Below are 17,115 nucleotides of genomic sequence, written 5' to 3'. Positions count from 1 at the left end.
ACTCGGCACACTTATACATTCGCGTTCAAATTCTTCTGTTTTTTTCTTCTTTTTTTTACATGGGGGTCACCGCTTATCAAGGCCCGGAGGCCACTCAGGGATTACGGTTATTTCGTGTACAGTAATCAATGAGATAGAATTGTAGTAATCATTAGTATTGGAGATTTTATAGAGTGTCTTACTTAAGGGGGCGGTTTGTCAGGAATTTGTTTAGGTTGGACTTGAAGACATCCAAGTTGTAGTCAGGTGGGAAACAGGCGAACGAAAAAGAGTTTCACAATCGTGCACTTCTGAGAAAGAAGCTCTGCTCATGGAATCTACGTTTGGATGTAAGCACAGATGAAGAGTGGGGAAAATTATTGACAGTAATTTCAGCCAGACGGGCGTTTCTCGTGAAAGATTGGCGAGGGGGGACGAGACGCGTTCATATGCGCTCCGTTACATTAGTAATAATACTGAATATTCCCCGGTGTAGAAACGTGTTTAGAACGATAGAGGTAATCGATTTTAAGGGAAGCATAAAGAACAACATATTTTATATATATAATTCAAACGAGGAATAATAGGAGAAAAAAAAACAAGTAGTTTCAGAGTAGATCTTTCCTCGAGAGCAGAGCTATCCAGGATTAGCTAGGCAGGAAAAGAGATAGAGCTACGATTGGAAGACACAACATTCGGAAATTAATTGAATTGCATGCTGCTTTGATAACAAATTCCTGTATCATACTTATTCAATGATTGCTTCCATTTTTCTATGGTTATATAGCCGTCAATATAACGGATGTATAGATAACGTGTCTCTTTCAATGTATGTATCACTCACGAATAACTATATACAGCCGGTCGTGTCGTCTAGTGTCAATGTAATTTTACAGTTTATTTGCGGATGTGCGTGTATGCGTGTCACACAGCTTCAATGCAGTTCATCAAACAGGACAAATAAACATGCGTTAGATGGTTCTTTAAAAATGTCAGATAACTAAAAGACATAAAAAAGGAAACATAAATTATTTATTTGTTTCTCGTTCTCTCGTTTGTTGTCACGCCACACGACATATATTTTCATCCCAAAAACAAAAACTAAAAAAATACCAGACAATAGTTATAATTTATATTAAACATTAGTTTTGCGTTTATCAATTTCTTCGGAGTTGCACGCGTTTCTGTTTTATTGATACATTTTCCCGGGTTGATCCCGTCGCTGCTTCCTCAGACTAAACAACTAAAATCTATTCGGAGCCGACTAACTGAGAACCGTTAACTATAAATCGGCGCCGACTGACTGCCTTACCTGACTGAATATATAATTACTTGTTTTCTTTGTTACTTATCTTACGTCACGCACCCCGGTATATCTTATGCTAAGGTTCTCTTCGTTATTATTAATTACCTTAACTTTTATTTATGTAACTAAAGATCCAACATCCTCTATGACACAAATATTAAACTGGATTCATTAAATTCCAATATTTTATTACCTAAATATCCTGCAATAATATTATTGTTTCCAGCTATTTCTATTCTTTGCTGTTAAATTATTCCATGTCAACAAAAAATATAGTGTAATATATACCAGCTTCATCTTTTGTTTGTTTCCTTGATCTATTGGGCAATTCACCGCTATCCAGCAGCCATAATATCCAATGCTATTACAACAGTGCTATTTCTTCATCTTCTCTATATTATAAATAAATGGTTAGCATTTGGTGTGAAAACGGCTTTCTGATCCTAAGGGTGATTAAAAACAAAACAAAATCATTCTCGTCCGTAGGTTGATTAAACGAAACAAATATTAGTTTGGTAAAAATAAATACAGGGATTGAAAAGTGACAACAAAGAGATATTGGACAGTTAGTTTCGATTTTAATATAACGGAACGAGAGGGCAACAGTAGAATCGGCGTAGACGGATATTATTGCCTTTGTCATATTCTTTCGGTCCCGCTATTTTTTCTTTTATTTAATTCAATAAAAACAATGCGTTTTATTATGATCGCCTCAGATTTTACAACTCAAGCAAAAAAAAAAAAAAAAAAAAAAAATGATAAGCACGCCATTGCTCGATGAATCAGGCAAGGCAGTAAATTTAAAATGGACATGCATATTTAATATCCATCTGTCTGCGGAAATGAGATGAGATGACAACAGGATATTCGGAAAAAATAATTTCATTTGAATATTATGTTTTTTTTTTGACACGATAAAACAAGGTGTTCATAACGATACATTGATTCGTACGTTTCAGAATTTGTCCAGACGAGGTGTGATTTTTCGTATTGTTTTTAATTCTTCAGATTACTGTTCTAATTCTTACCAAACGTTAACGTCGATGTAACTCTGACCTTACCTTTTACGACATCATTCCTTACAAAGGCCCATGCCGTGGTGGGGAAAATACTTGTTAAATCCAGTTGTAAAGTTAAACTGGTATTGAGGTTGAAGGTTCAAACATTAGTGCAGGCGGCACTCAAATACAATTATTTTATTTTATCGGGTCATGTCTGATGGCACGAACTCATGCTACTTCAGTAGATAAAATAAATAGTTCCGTTCGAAATTTCACGCAGATTCCCTAGCTTGAAAGAAAGATTCTATATTTCGATAACCTACACCTCGACCGGAAGTGTAAAGTGTTCAAATTTAACACAGTCAATCAAAAGGATGACTTGCAGAAATGGCGTTGCTTTTTACCCTTCCACGAAGGGCCTTTTTCATGTGTGTGTGTGAGATCAGCCCCCCCCCCACCCAATAGGGTGCACTCTGGCAATATCCAAATAAATAGCAATTGTCTCAGTATGAAGGGTTTCTTCTACATTGACCAAGGACAAATTACAGAACAGATACTACCCGACCGTAAAGCCAGGCTGGGTGTTTATTTGGTTCTCCACGAAAACAAATTAGACACAGGGCCGTTTTTAATGTGTGAGAAAAACAGCTCCTCCAAAAAAAAGGGCACTCTGCCAGTTTCCAAATTAATAGTAATTGTTTTAGTATGAAAAGTTTCCTCTACATTTACCAAGAACAAATGACAGAACAGACACTACCCGACGTGAAGAGCAGGCGATTGCGTTCCAATAGTTTCGGTTTATTTATACGAAAAAGACTGAAAGCTGACACGACAGGATGGAGGGAATTTTTTAAAATTCGATCAAAAAAAATAGGTACGATATGCGTTTGCGAATCTGAGATATTACGATCAAGGAGATATAAAAAAACTTCTCCCGAAATCTAACCGACGCGAGAAATCCGACACAAAAAGCCTTTTGTGGACATACAAAAACGCGTGAACCCATTTTGCCTTTTATATATTAGATGAGTAGCGGAGGTACCCAGGGTTCCCCGGGTGTGGATTTGTAAAAGAAAAAACAGTTTTGGTAAGTAGTTTGGCAACATTGTGGTTAATAAACTGATGGCTTCCCGCCACACTGAGATGACAGAGAAGTGAGAATGTGTGAAATAAAATGATTAAAAAGTGATGTGACAGACAGGTGCTTGTTAAATGAAGTCATACGCACTTAACGTTTCCGCAGTTAATTTTAACTGCGGGATAGTTTTTTGGGTGTTTTTTTTTACCCAACTGTAAAACCAGCTCCTCTTTTATTAGGGTGTCTCTAATATGACGGTGAGAACCGACATTGGCCAAACATTAGTTTCACATCAGTTTTGCTTTTATTCATACGAAAAAGACGAATGAACACGAAACGAAATAGCAAGAATCATGTAAAAGTCGGTGTAAATATATCTAGACGCAACACGTGTTCGCAAATCGTAGATATTATGATGTAGAGGGTAGATAAACTGTTGTAAGCGATAGTATTCCCCTTTCGAGAAGCCCGGCGATAAAAGCCTTTAGCGGACATACAGAAAAAATACACACACCCATCTTCACTTTTATATATAGACGACTTAAAGAAAGGAATTAAATTGAGACATGTGCAGGAATAAGTAAAAACATGTCGGCCGTTGAAATAAACAGTTTGCATTTAAACTTGCCAGTATATTTCTGTACGCGTTATTCATCCATGCAAACAAATATTTTACTTGTTATCCTTGGTGCACGATAATTTTTGTCGTTAATTCCAGTGGTAAAAACTAAAACCTCTTTTTTAAACTGTAAAGTTGAAGAGTCACGATGACTGGAGTAATACCATTAAAACAAGTGCCCTTAAGTGTTAAAGTATATATTTTCTTGAAAAACAGCACCATTCTAACTGCACCTTTGCCAGGAATTCAATATCGCATCTCTTTTTATATTGCACGCCCATCACAGGGTTTCCTTTTTTAGAGACTCACACCGTCAATATCGTAAATAGATAGATGAAACTTTTAGATGATGGATGTGTGAGTCATCATTACAAAGAAGTTTGCAAACTCCTCTGATCTATTCAAACAAAAAAGCAGGCGTTGTTTTTGGAATCCCCTCGTATATATTTCAGGGGGTGGTTTGATCACATTCTTGCTAATCTTGACATCTACAAATTCTTCGAGAATAGTAATAATTTTCATAGCATTCATTTGGAACGCCTTTCTTTATATTTTGGTGTGTACTTTCGTAACGTTCTTGCTAATTCGGACAGCACCAAACTCTTCTAAAACAGTATAGATTAATAGAAACAGTTGTGCGTAAGGCGGGACCAATATGAGTTTAAAGTTACGTGGGCATATACGTTATCAAATTCATGGAAATTATAGCTATTATTGAAATACATATAGAGATGGTGGATAAGATTGGTTAGTTTTATGGCAAGACTAAAAAGGGATAAGTAGTTAGTTTTAAATTATTCATTAAACTTTGGTGAGAAATTATATTTACGTGATTAATTAAAGCGTTTAACCTCTAATATACAATTGGTATTATTAGACAGGTTCTCTTTAAAGAAATTTGTATATGCATATAGTCTAGGTTAATGAAATATATTTCAAGTTTACATTGTTTTCGTTAATGTTCTTCAGCCAAACATTCATTCTAGTAACCCACCCGAGGGATAAATCAATACATAATATCTTTGACCGTAACTATGGGAAAGAGAAACAGAAAACTGCATGAACTCCATCAAAGCATACAATATAACTCGCCTTATCCAAAGTTATGTGCACGCCGCTTGTGTATCTAAATGTCATGCTCTGTTTAAAAATCTTGACAATTGTTAGATTCATCACGAACCACAGGCAGCAATGTTTTCCACCTGCTGACCTTGGTGATCGTGTTTTGTCCTTAATCACAATGGCACCAGACTATCAAAATGATTGTTCGCACGTAGACGTCTATTAAATATAAGACAATATTTAAGGAGAAAACTTGTTTCTTTCTTCTTTACTGCGAGTGATTAATTTAATGTCGAATATCTTCCGATACGAGCCAACGTCAACATGAACTCTGTAAATACATAGTGAAAGGCTTGATAATTTGAATGAATCATTCTTTACACTCGGGTCTACAATGGAAAACTTATAAATAGTTTGGATAATATCTTAGACTTACATTTATTTGTGTTTAACTAACACATTAGATGTGGAACGCCTAATTTGACACAGGATATTTTGTTTCAATAAGAATATAGATTGATTCGAATTATACCCTATTTCCCCTGCACTCTCATTTTCGTTCCTTATTTCTCTCGTAAAAAGTGCAGATTTCATATTTACATTCTGCTTTAATATCAATTTAACATTAGTTTGTTTCGTGTTCGCATGTGCCCAAATCTGGAACAAGTCTACTCTATTTTTATTTAGGCGTTGCATAACAAATTATTCGTGAAAAGGTTAAAGTTGATTGAGCAAGCGATATTCAGATTCAAATATACGCCTTAATACCACCGTCGCACTAATGAGATATCTATTTTTAGACCCAATCTACTGATCCTGTTCGTTCTTCGCTGAAAATAGAATATCTTATAATTACACTATATCTATCTCGCGAACTCAATCAATACCAACTATTTCCACAGCCCTCTCCCTGCTGGCTTTATATTAATTATAATACTTATGTTGTTCCTCTGAATGTAATATTAAACATTCCACTCTCCCCTCACAGAAAAGACGTTTGTATAGAATACAATATTTTACCAATTAATCGTTTTACTACAAACCATGATTGGGAGATCTAATTTCGGTATAGTCCGATGAGATTACAATAATTACTACTAAACACGTGTTCCTGGATAACTTCTTTATCTATACACATAATGATATATATCATGATAAAGTCGTATCCCTGTTTGTTGTTTTGCTTGTTTACAAATGATATACTATTTTAAAAATTAATTTCCAAAATATAAACGGCCTGTATACACTTTTATGCCAGCGTGATTTCTATATATACTACTTATTTAAAGGATATCTACATCAAAGATGTTACCTCATATAAATATGACATAAAATTAAATCTATTTTATTAACTGCGCTTTATGATATTTAGTCTTATTCTTAAAAGAACGGTTTTAAATATTCTGTTTAGGTATATTATTTGAAATGAATTTGTAATGATGTTGCTTTTAATATGAAACGTAGGATTTTATTATAACGATTAAATGCGTCTGAAAAGGCGCTCCTAAGTTCCTAACAGTCTAGACATAATAACTTTGCATGTGACATCTGTTGTCGCAAACCTACGGTACTTTGTTACAGAGAGGAAAAATAAAAATATTATATAGAAAATAATTATTACCTGAAATTAGTTCTATTTAAAAACGAAAGTAAGCTTTATTAAAGTTATCAGAATCATTTCTCTCATTAAAGCTATGAAGTTATTCCCACGTTTGATTTTCATAAATGAACATGTAGTATAATTTCAAGAATATCGAAGGACTAAAATGTATGATATTCGGTATACGCGTATCTTAATATGTGATTAAAATATTCCGCTTGGCAATATATATATATATATATATATATATATATATATATATATATATATATATATATATATATATATATATATATTAGGGTGTCAATGAAGTGTACATGAAATTATAATTTCATATTAGTACCCTCTAATTTGGTTCCTATAAATATACGTAATGCTTATATGATTTTCTCTAATGTTATCTCAATGTATATTAGTAGCTCAATAACTCCAGTAAACAGAATTTTTAGAAACAAGACTACATACATAACTGACCACCCCCAGAATCACAATAGTCAAAATGTGATTTGAAACCCTAACTTTGACCTCTTTCAGCTACCTCTTGATCTTATTTGATTCTATTAAAATCTTATATGGATGATTTTTTTAGTATATCGAATAGAAATTTCATAACTTCAAAAATAAGTGCCACCCTACCGTATATAACCTCTCCATTTTTAGTTACTATAAAAACATTTAAATTTGTTTTTATTTTTTATTCAGGAAATAAGTGAATTTTCCAAACGGAAACATCATGCACCTAACGAACTTTGTGTCTGGCTTATTTGTTTATTATCTGAATGCATGAGAGTAAATTACCTTGTTAGCGACATTTTCTCGCAAGATTTTTCAATTTGCATAATAATCAGAAACTCTGAATACAAAATAATGCTTATGCTACAACATCTGATTTTTTACACATGAGTCACTACTTATAACGGCCCAGAGGTCAGTCGAGGATAAGGCTTTAAATGTGTACAGTAGTCAATGGGACATTATCATAGTAATCGTTAGTAATGAAAATTTGATAAATCGGATTACTTAAGGGGAACGGCTCATAAAGAACTTGTTTGCGTTGAATTTGACGACGACCATATTGTAGTTAGCTGAAAACGGAAGATAATTCCACAGGTGTACAGTTCTAAGAAAAAAAACACTTTCTCCATGGAATCTACGTTTAGGTTTAGGCACATATAGAGAGTTGGAATATTATTGATAGTGTTTTCAGCTACACAAGTGTTTCTCGTGAATGTTTGGCGAGGGGGGAATTATAGATTGGAGCTCAGATGAGCACTTGTCATGAAAAATCGATAAAGCAGAGAAAGTCTCGCAACATCTTTGTGAAAAATAGGTTGCAGGGAATAAAACGGGCATCCTCTACGAGGCTATGAAATCTGTTGTCAAAGCAGGATAAAGTAATTCTAGCATCTACTGTCTAAGTATGGAAACAATACCTGATCCTCGGACATACCTGGCTCTTATATAGGAAGTAAATTGCATTAGCAGGTAGATATCCACTGAATTGATAAAAGGATCCTACAATTTTTCCAGCGATTTTGGCAATGGATTTGATGTATGTATTCCATTTCAGATCAGGAGTAAAGGTTAAGTCCAGAAACTTGTTAAAACATGGAGCCTTTCTTCTTTCAATTGATGCCAGATAGGGATCAGAGCGTTGATAATGTAAAAATATAGAAGCTTGGTTTTTGAAGCATTAAAAATAACCAGACACTTCTTTCTTCATTGTACCACGTGATCAAGAGCAGAGGAGAGAGAATTGTAGAGAACTGGGCTGTTTACGGCCTTTGATGTGCTGCCATAGATGTTAGAGTAGTCAGCATAAATGTCTACGAATTATGTGATTAGGAAGAGAATTGATGAAAATCAAAAAGAGAGTTGGGCCCAATATGGACCCCTGAGGGACTCCAGCATAATACTGTGAGCTTTTGATTTTTGCCCATCAATCATTACTCTTATGAACTTTCAGAGAGAAAGGACAATAACTGAGAAGACATTTCTAACTATACCATAGCTGGAGATCTTGTGATCTGCCATGCCCTGTCAAAGGCCTTTGATATGTCAAGAGCAATTGTCGTAGAAAGGAAGCCTCCGTCGAAAGATTCGCTAATCCTATGAGATATAACCGTAAGCACATCTGTTGTAGATCTAACAGAACGTAAACCATATTGCGTGTCACTAATAGATTATTTTAGCCGATGGGGTGGACTACCTCTATATTTAACATATATTCAAGTAACTTACTGATGACACACAGGGGACTTATTGGTCTGTACTTAGATGAAGATGACCGATCACTTGAATTATTAAATACAGGGCATACTGATGAGGTTTTTCAGAGTATTTGGAAGCAATTCCTCTTAAGACAACGCTTAAACAGCTTTGTAAGTATAGGAGCTAGTTCTGGTTGAAGTATTTTCAGCAATATAATTGGAATCCTGTAAAAGCCAGTTGCTTTACTGGAATCAAGGTTTTTGATTAGCTTGGCAATATCACGCACATATATTTGTATGTCGCATAACGTGTTTTCCGATACAGAGGGAAATACGGGGTTTGGCGGCCTTGGTCGCATAGGATAGATCTAGCTGCAAAGCTCTTGGCAAAGAGTTTGGCTTTGTCTGATGCTGACGAGATTACCTTAGGTCTATTGATGGTAATTGGGATATAGCACGCGCTTCTGTTTAGGATTCTGTTTGCTATTTACCAAAACTGGTGGGAACATATCCCCTGCTAAGCCACTTTGGCTTGATGGACTTAGAATACATCTCTCTCACGTTCTTCATTACTCTCTTACAGTGGTTGCTGGAATCGTAAAAGAGGCTTCATTTTTAGCACGTCTATTACGTTGGAAGTAATAGAAAAAGTGACATCTGTGGGAAATGCCAGCAGCACAACTGGAGAGAACAATGGCTGACTGTAAGTTTTTTCTTGAATTACTTCGAGGGTACAATATTGCTAAAGTTCAAGGCTAAAGTCAGTATTGCAGGATATAGTGATGGAAGTCATTTCAGTTCAGATGATATGGAAAGATCAGATCCACCTGTACAATGTTCCAATCCCTCCTTAACAAGAGGAAAACGTCACAGACCAATGAGTGTCATGACACCGAACATTCAGCTGCTCTCGATAGAACAAACGTAAGTGACCGAAATGCAAAATACACCCTAGCATCTACTGAAGAAACATTTTGCTATAATCTCAGAGAGGTTGCTATAAAACAATCAACACGACTAATCGACGACATCACATTTAAAGGGCAGCCCAGGAAATAAAAATAAGCTTTTTGCCTATCGTTCTCCTAACTGTTCCTTGCGTTGGTAAACTTCTATAGCACTCTTTGGAAATAAAAAAAAATCAGTAGACGGGGTTATGAAAATACTTGGTGTTCCTCAATTGACCAGTCGTACTGGTGAAGCCCACGCAAATGTTGTTTTCTCTATTCTTAATGAATGGAACGTTACAGACCGAGTAAGATCAATCTCTTTTGACACAACTGCTAGCAACACAGGCAAGATTCTGGTGCATGCGCTTTGTTGGAACAGAAACTAGGACGTCTACCTCTCGAAAATACCTTGCAATCATCGCATTCATGAACTGATAGTTAAGAAGGCATTTGAAGTTACGATGGAAGTATCAACAAGCTGACCACAAATAAAACTTTTCAGAGATGCTAAATGCCAGAGAATCATGTGTGAACATTTCTCATTATCTGGAAAAAAATGAACTTATTGCATTTGTACACAAACAGCTTCAGAAGTACCAGCCAAGTGATGATTACAATAACATTTTACAGTGTGCCTTATTATTTCCTGGGGATCAGCCACTGTTTAGATTGGAAATACGAAAACACAGTGCCTATCGTCGAGCCATGTGAATGGCAAAAGTCGTCTACGGTCTAAAGATCTCAGTTCAGGTTGTCTATAAAAGAATTAGATGGGTTGCAGCAGTTCAATTTGTTTGTTGTCAAAGTGTATTTACAGGCTTGGTTTAATTGACGCACTGCAGCTACTGCTCCACGAAATGATTTACTTCTATGGCAGAAGCTTCAGGACTACCAAGTCAACAACAAGGTTGTTTCTAATGCAACACTGAAAGTGTTTACACGTCATTTATGGTATCTTACGTAAAAACTTGTTGGCTTATTTTTATTTGACTATTAAGTTACAGATGAAACAAATGAGTTGATGGTTGCCTAACTGAGTTACGAAGCACGGCTTTATCCAGGAAATAATTGATGCTTGAATTAAACTTGAAACTGGATATTCAAGAATATGCCACCTGCAATACAAAGGAGTATTTTGCTGCATTTAGAAATATAACAAAAAATAATGAGATTTCATCAGAAACATGGCAATCTAAACCAGATTATGCTAATGGTGTTAAAATGGTAAATTCACTAAGGTGTCAATGATGAGCAGGACGTTGACTGGCCTAATCCAAGATTTAATCTCATAAATTACCTGTCAAGAGGACCAAAAGCAGTACTTCTTTCAAGTCATTGAGAATTACAGGCAGGAGTTTCCCGATTCACGAAAAGGTACGCTAGCTTCTGACTGTTCTGAACAAACATTTCTCTTATCATGCAACATACTTTAAATGAAGTTTTATATAGTTTTTCATTCTACATTTTAAAGAGAATTCTTACAAATTCTTGCATTATTTACGCATATATTTCATCATATATAGTACATTGATACAAAATCCAGAAAATGATTGAGTTGAGCCAGTTGATAATATAAAACTATTTTGAAGCAATTTTTCACAATTAATATCATACATTAATAGGAACAATATTAAGACATAAGTACCTTACAATTTTACAAATTTTTTTTCATTGGCACCCTAATACAGGTTGACCCCAAAAAACAAAAGCTAAATGGAGGCCATCTAGAACATATGCTGTAGAACGGAGAAAAAAAGGCCAAATACCCTAGTGTTTTCATGTGATGTTTTGAATATAATAAACTAGTTATGACCAAAGTTTAATTTCGTTCGGACAAAACACTAAGAAACGGGGCCTAATTAGACTTGGGACCCGTTTTTTTGGGTCACCATGTATATATGTAATTATTTCTATTAATTATTTCTTTACTTATTCATTTAAAATTTTATTTATATTATAACAACAACATTATCCAATAATAATCTTTTTATATGATGAAATTTAATTTAAGCATGAAAATCAAAGAGAGACTATATAACGTATGAGAAATATAACAGTAACGTTTTTCCTTGCTATTATTTCAGATGATTTGAAACCATAGCAGCACGTTTTTTATTCCTCCTACATTAAGACCAGGTGTTTTGGGGAAATATTAGATATTTTGTAATTCAGATGCAAAACTAGAAAGAATGACTATGATTGAGACATTTTATGGCTATAAAAAGTGGAAAAATAAGCTCATTACAATTATGCTCATTACCTGTCCAGGGAGCCTTCATTTGCTAAATTCTGATCAATTGTTGCTGGGATGTGGAACTCATAAATTTACAATATATATATATATATATGTATATATATATATATATATATAGAGAGAGAGAGAGAGAGAGAGACAGTCAGACAGACACAGAGTGATTGAGAGAGATCGATACATCTATGCTGGTAGCGGCATTGAATATTGAAATGCTTTTATATTTGTGTTTTATTTTTAGACAAAACCACCTTCAAATTTGCAAACTTTTTGAAGATTATAATATTATTCTCCGGTAAAAATTTTATGACAAATTGTAAAAACAAAAACCTATATTTTCAAACAAATAAAATATGGACAAATTTGCCTACGTTTGTATAACAATATCTTGCATGCCAGCGTCAGTATTGCTGCTTCGGTTTCATTTTATGTGGCTTTGCCAGCCCACTAATATATATATATATATATATATATATATATATATATATATATGTGCGTATACATATATTCCATATCACTAATATATATATATATATATATATATATATATATATATGTATGTATATACATATAATTCATATCACTAATATATTTATATATATATATGTATATATATATATATATATATATATATATATATATATATATATATATATATATATATATATATGGAGAGAGAACGGGGGTTAGGAAAACAGACTTTAATAAATTAATATATAGTATATGTTATACATATAGGCATGTATATATATTTTAATAAGATGAATGGGTAAGCTTAATTTACCTGGAGCAAAAGACTGGATCCAATATTCCGAACATTTACATGTTATTTTGTTTAAGGTAGTCGTGGTTTTATATACTGTTTAGTTTTCAAACATTTATACAATGTTTCGTTGTAAACAATTGATGAACTCTGAAAACTTAGGAATTTTATTGATTTCGAAAAAAACAAGTTTATCCAGCGATTGCAAGAGATTAAATGACTTAGTGACAAAATGATTGTTCAAATCAAGAATAAAACTGGAATTTATATATAACAGTAGTCCCGATACACCACATTAAGTTCTATACTTGATATAAATCAGCACGCCTCCAATTAACAACGACACTCACGAAAACACAAAAGAAAGCGATAACATAAGTAACTTCGCTAAATTAAGGAGGGAGCCCTCCTCTTGTTACGCCTCAACACCATCTCATGTTATACCGTTAAATACTAAACTAAACAAACAGAAACACAATATGTCAAACACTGGATAAATGTTAGTGTACTTTGCATATTTAATAATTTAATATCCGAAAACGATTAACTTTGATAATCTAACTTAGGTCGATAAACAAGCGCCAAGTTTTAATAATACCAATACCTCCCCGTTGTTATAGTTTAAGCAGAAGGGATCGATCTCCCTCTTCCTTCAGCTCCCATCCCAACTCCCTTTATTCACCACCTCCCTCAAAAACTTCCACTGCTCACATTTACAATGTATACACCCGACTTTCTCCCAGAATGTAAACCACACTTAAATATCTTATAAAAAAAGAATTTAATTTTAACTCTCTTTTCGATATCGCTTCTTTTTTCTAGTCTGATGAACTGGAACCTTAGGGTTCCACTGAAACATATAGTCACGTATGAGGCCAATATTGTTTTTATAATAAACAGGCCATATATATATATATATATATATATAGTTATATATATATATAGTTATATATATATAACTATCTATATATATATATATATATATATATATATATAGGGTTCAACTGAAACATATATGCACGTATGAGGCCAATATTGTTTTTATAATAAACAGGCCATATATATATATATATATATATATATGGCCTGTTTATTATAAAAACAATATTGTCCTCATGCGTGCATATATGTTTCAGTGGAACCCTATATATATATATATATATATATATATATATAGAGAGAGAGAGAGAGAGAGAGATATATAGATATATAAATTCATATATGCATAAAACATATATATTTTATGAACATTATCCTTAATATACGTAAAACAATTATATATATACAAACGTTGTTCCAAAACTAAACCCTCCTATTTTTTTACTGCAAAAGTAGGGGAAATTCAAAAACAAGATAAAAACTATAAAATTGAGCGACTCCTCGTGTTCCAGGATGTATTTTTCTACATAGTCACCATCATTGTCAATACACATTTTCCAGGAATTCAATGAAGCATCGCTGCACTCCTCTCTAATCTATATTTGTTCGAAATCAAACAATGTCGGGCATCCCTTTTTCAACGCCTGGTGTATATATATATATATATATATATATATATATATATATATATATATATATATATATGAAATTCTTTATTTATATATATATATATATATATATATATATAGTAAAAATGGTAATTATTAAAAACCTGAAGAAAGTGTTCAATACTATTGCAGAGCAAATATGTGTTTTACTTTATTTATTTCCGTTTTATCTGTTTAGTTATATATCTATCTTATCATATCATATGTAACTACACAGATAAAACGGTAATAAAACATAAAACACACACACATGTGTGTGTGTGTTATGTGTGTGTGTGATGTCTGTGTGGTTGTGTGTATGAGTCCCGTACAATAGCCGAATTAGTAAGGCATGTTGTGGTAGTATCGCCTGGTATATAAGCAGCATCTACTTAACTGACGTCTCTTTACACTTGTGATATATACAGTATGTGGCCTCTAGTGGTTAAAATGTTCTTATATTTTCACAAGTATGAGTAGATGTTTACATATAATGAAGCAGTTCATTAATATCAGTTTGCGTAGCGTATAGGCAAAAAAATAAACATTCCATTCTCTGTAGTATGTTTATCTTATCTTATTATTCGTTCATCTCCCTTCGAAGAAACCCAAACAACAATAAGTTCTGTATTTCATAAAATGTTATTCTTCACTTCCCATCTCTGCTACAGAACGTTGTAATTTACTACATTATTCTAAAGCCACGTTTCCTCAAGCTTCCAAAACTTCGAGACAATATATTTTGATTAACCTCTTCGTCTTTACCAGTCTGATTCCAAACTGTAAACTCAACTGCAAGTCTCTCTAAATTCATCTCATTTCGTCATTACTTCATACTAGATTAACATCACTTGACGCCATCACTAAAATGATCTCTATTGTTTATGCTCTAACATCCTTGTGGATTTTAACATTTCTATGTTAATATTAGTGATATATTTCTACCATAATATTTTTGCCTGCAAACATCTTTCGTCTTAATAAATATTTTCTCGACATCAGAACGATCATAATAATAGTCGTTAAGATGACTTGACATCCCAAAGCAGTGAAGTATTTTACAATTTGCCTTCACCTGTCTCTCACTAAGGTAAGAAAATTTCAATATATTAGAAACGTTTACACACTGCTGCTATCGTTTTATAAAATCGATAAAAAAATTCACTTTTAATTCCCTAATATTGGGCAGAAGTGTTTATTTTATATCATAATCGGCTGTAGACAATTCTAGTTTATTTTATATGATACATACTATAATCGGCCGTACACAATTCTAGTATTGATATCTTTGAAATTTCCAACAGTTTACCTAGATCGATATACACATTTCTGAATTCTCAATAAAGTTTCAAATTTAAAAAACATAGGCCGCCTCGTGACTATAAGACAGAGAAGCATATCACTCCGATTAATTTAATTAACACATTTTGTTATGAGTCACATACTTTTTGCAGCTATATAATAAAATTATTAAATAAATGTATCATTACTGCCAGATTAATACCGTCCTGGACTATCAAATCTGTTAATTAATTTCAAATCTTTGATTAATTGTATTCAATTAAACATTGATACACTCGTTAAGTGTATAACAACATATTTTCGCACAATGATGTCTAAACTAATAATTAGTATTTAGATAGTTCTTAAATAGGTCGATATATCGTAAAAACAAACCTAAGCAAACGAGAACATCTAAATTTGAATTTTGACTACCATTAAATACTTGACTTTCGATGCCACAAGGAGAGATTCGAACTTACAAAAGCTTTGCAACAGTTCTTCCGACTGAAATACAATGGTCCGTGAGGTATTGATCTTTACCGAGTTTACTTGCTGTAGCGCAAGGCCGCCACGCGCGTTAGGAACACGTCGAGAATCAATGTATCTATACGCATCAGTTGGTCAGCGAGACAAGCTATTAAAATAGCGTTCAAAACAATGGCCGCTTTCGTAGTGGGTAGCACGGCGTTTTTTTATTTATACGTGACCTTCGATGAGATAAGAATCGAGTACGCAACGTAGCCTGTGGGTGATTACTGGACATTGAATCCTGTTGATTTCACATCGGCAGGAATAAACAATTCAGAAATATGCATATTCAATGTGACATACAAATACCGAAGTTCAATCTGTTGAGAGAAAGTTTCCGTATTTCCGTTAACAGGAAATAGTAATATTTACACTGCTGATCGTTATTCCTCATTTTTTGGTTTCTTTCTGAACTGGATTACACAAAATAATACTTGTGTGATTCAACTAAACATCGCAGAAGTGTATGCCTCAATCATTAACAATGCTAACAGTGTGATTTCTTCTAAACTTTGTAAAAATATGTTTATTCACCTAAAGAAATTTAATTAAAAAATAATTTAAAAATAATTGGTTGAATAGAATATCATAGAAGCAAAGCTTGCTAACAGTGAAGGAAAGACCAACATGAATAAATAACCCAGTATTTCGGGATCGATACCTGCAGAGTTAGTGTCATAGTTTATACGTAACGAAAATGTCGTTGTAGAAAGGGACATAATTACGCCGATTTTCGATCTTATTCTTCCCAATATTTTGCTAGTTTAGTTTTATTACACAGTATATTTGACCTCATGCAGTAATAGCATAGCTTTTTACAATTCAACTTCGGTAATGAGACGGAAGAAGATATCAAAAGCGTGCCAGTTCACCAATATAATTAACATCTAATGGTGAGAAAGATGCGACTTTTTCGAATTGCCACATAATTCTTGATGTATCCTATTTTACGATATTT

Source organism: Euprymna scolopes, chromosome 16 (assembly GCF_053919585.1).
Source record: "Euprymna scolopes isolate OS-2025 chromosome 16, ASM5391958v1, whole genome shotgun sequence".
NCBI classification, from domain to species: domain Eukaryota; kingdom Metazoa; phylum Mollusca; class Cephalopoda; order Sepiida; family Sepiolidae; genus Euprymna; species Euprymna scolopes.
The sequence above is the reverse complement of the archived record's forward strand: the minus strand, read 5'-3'. Positions refer to the sequence as shown.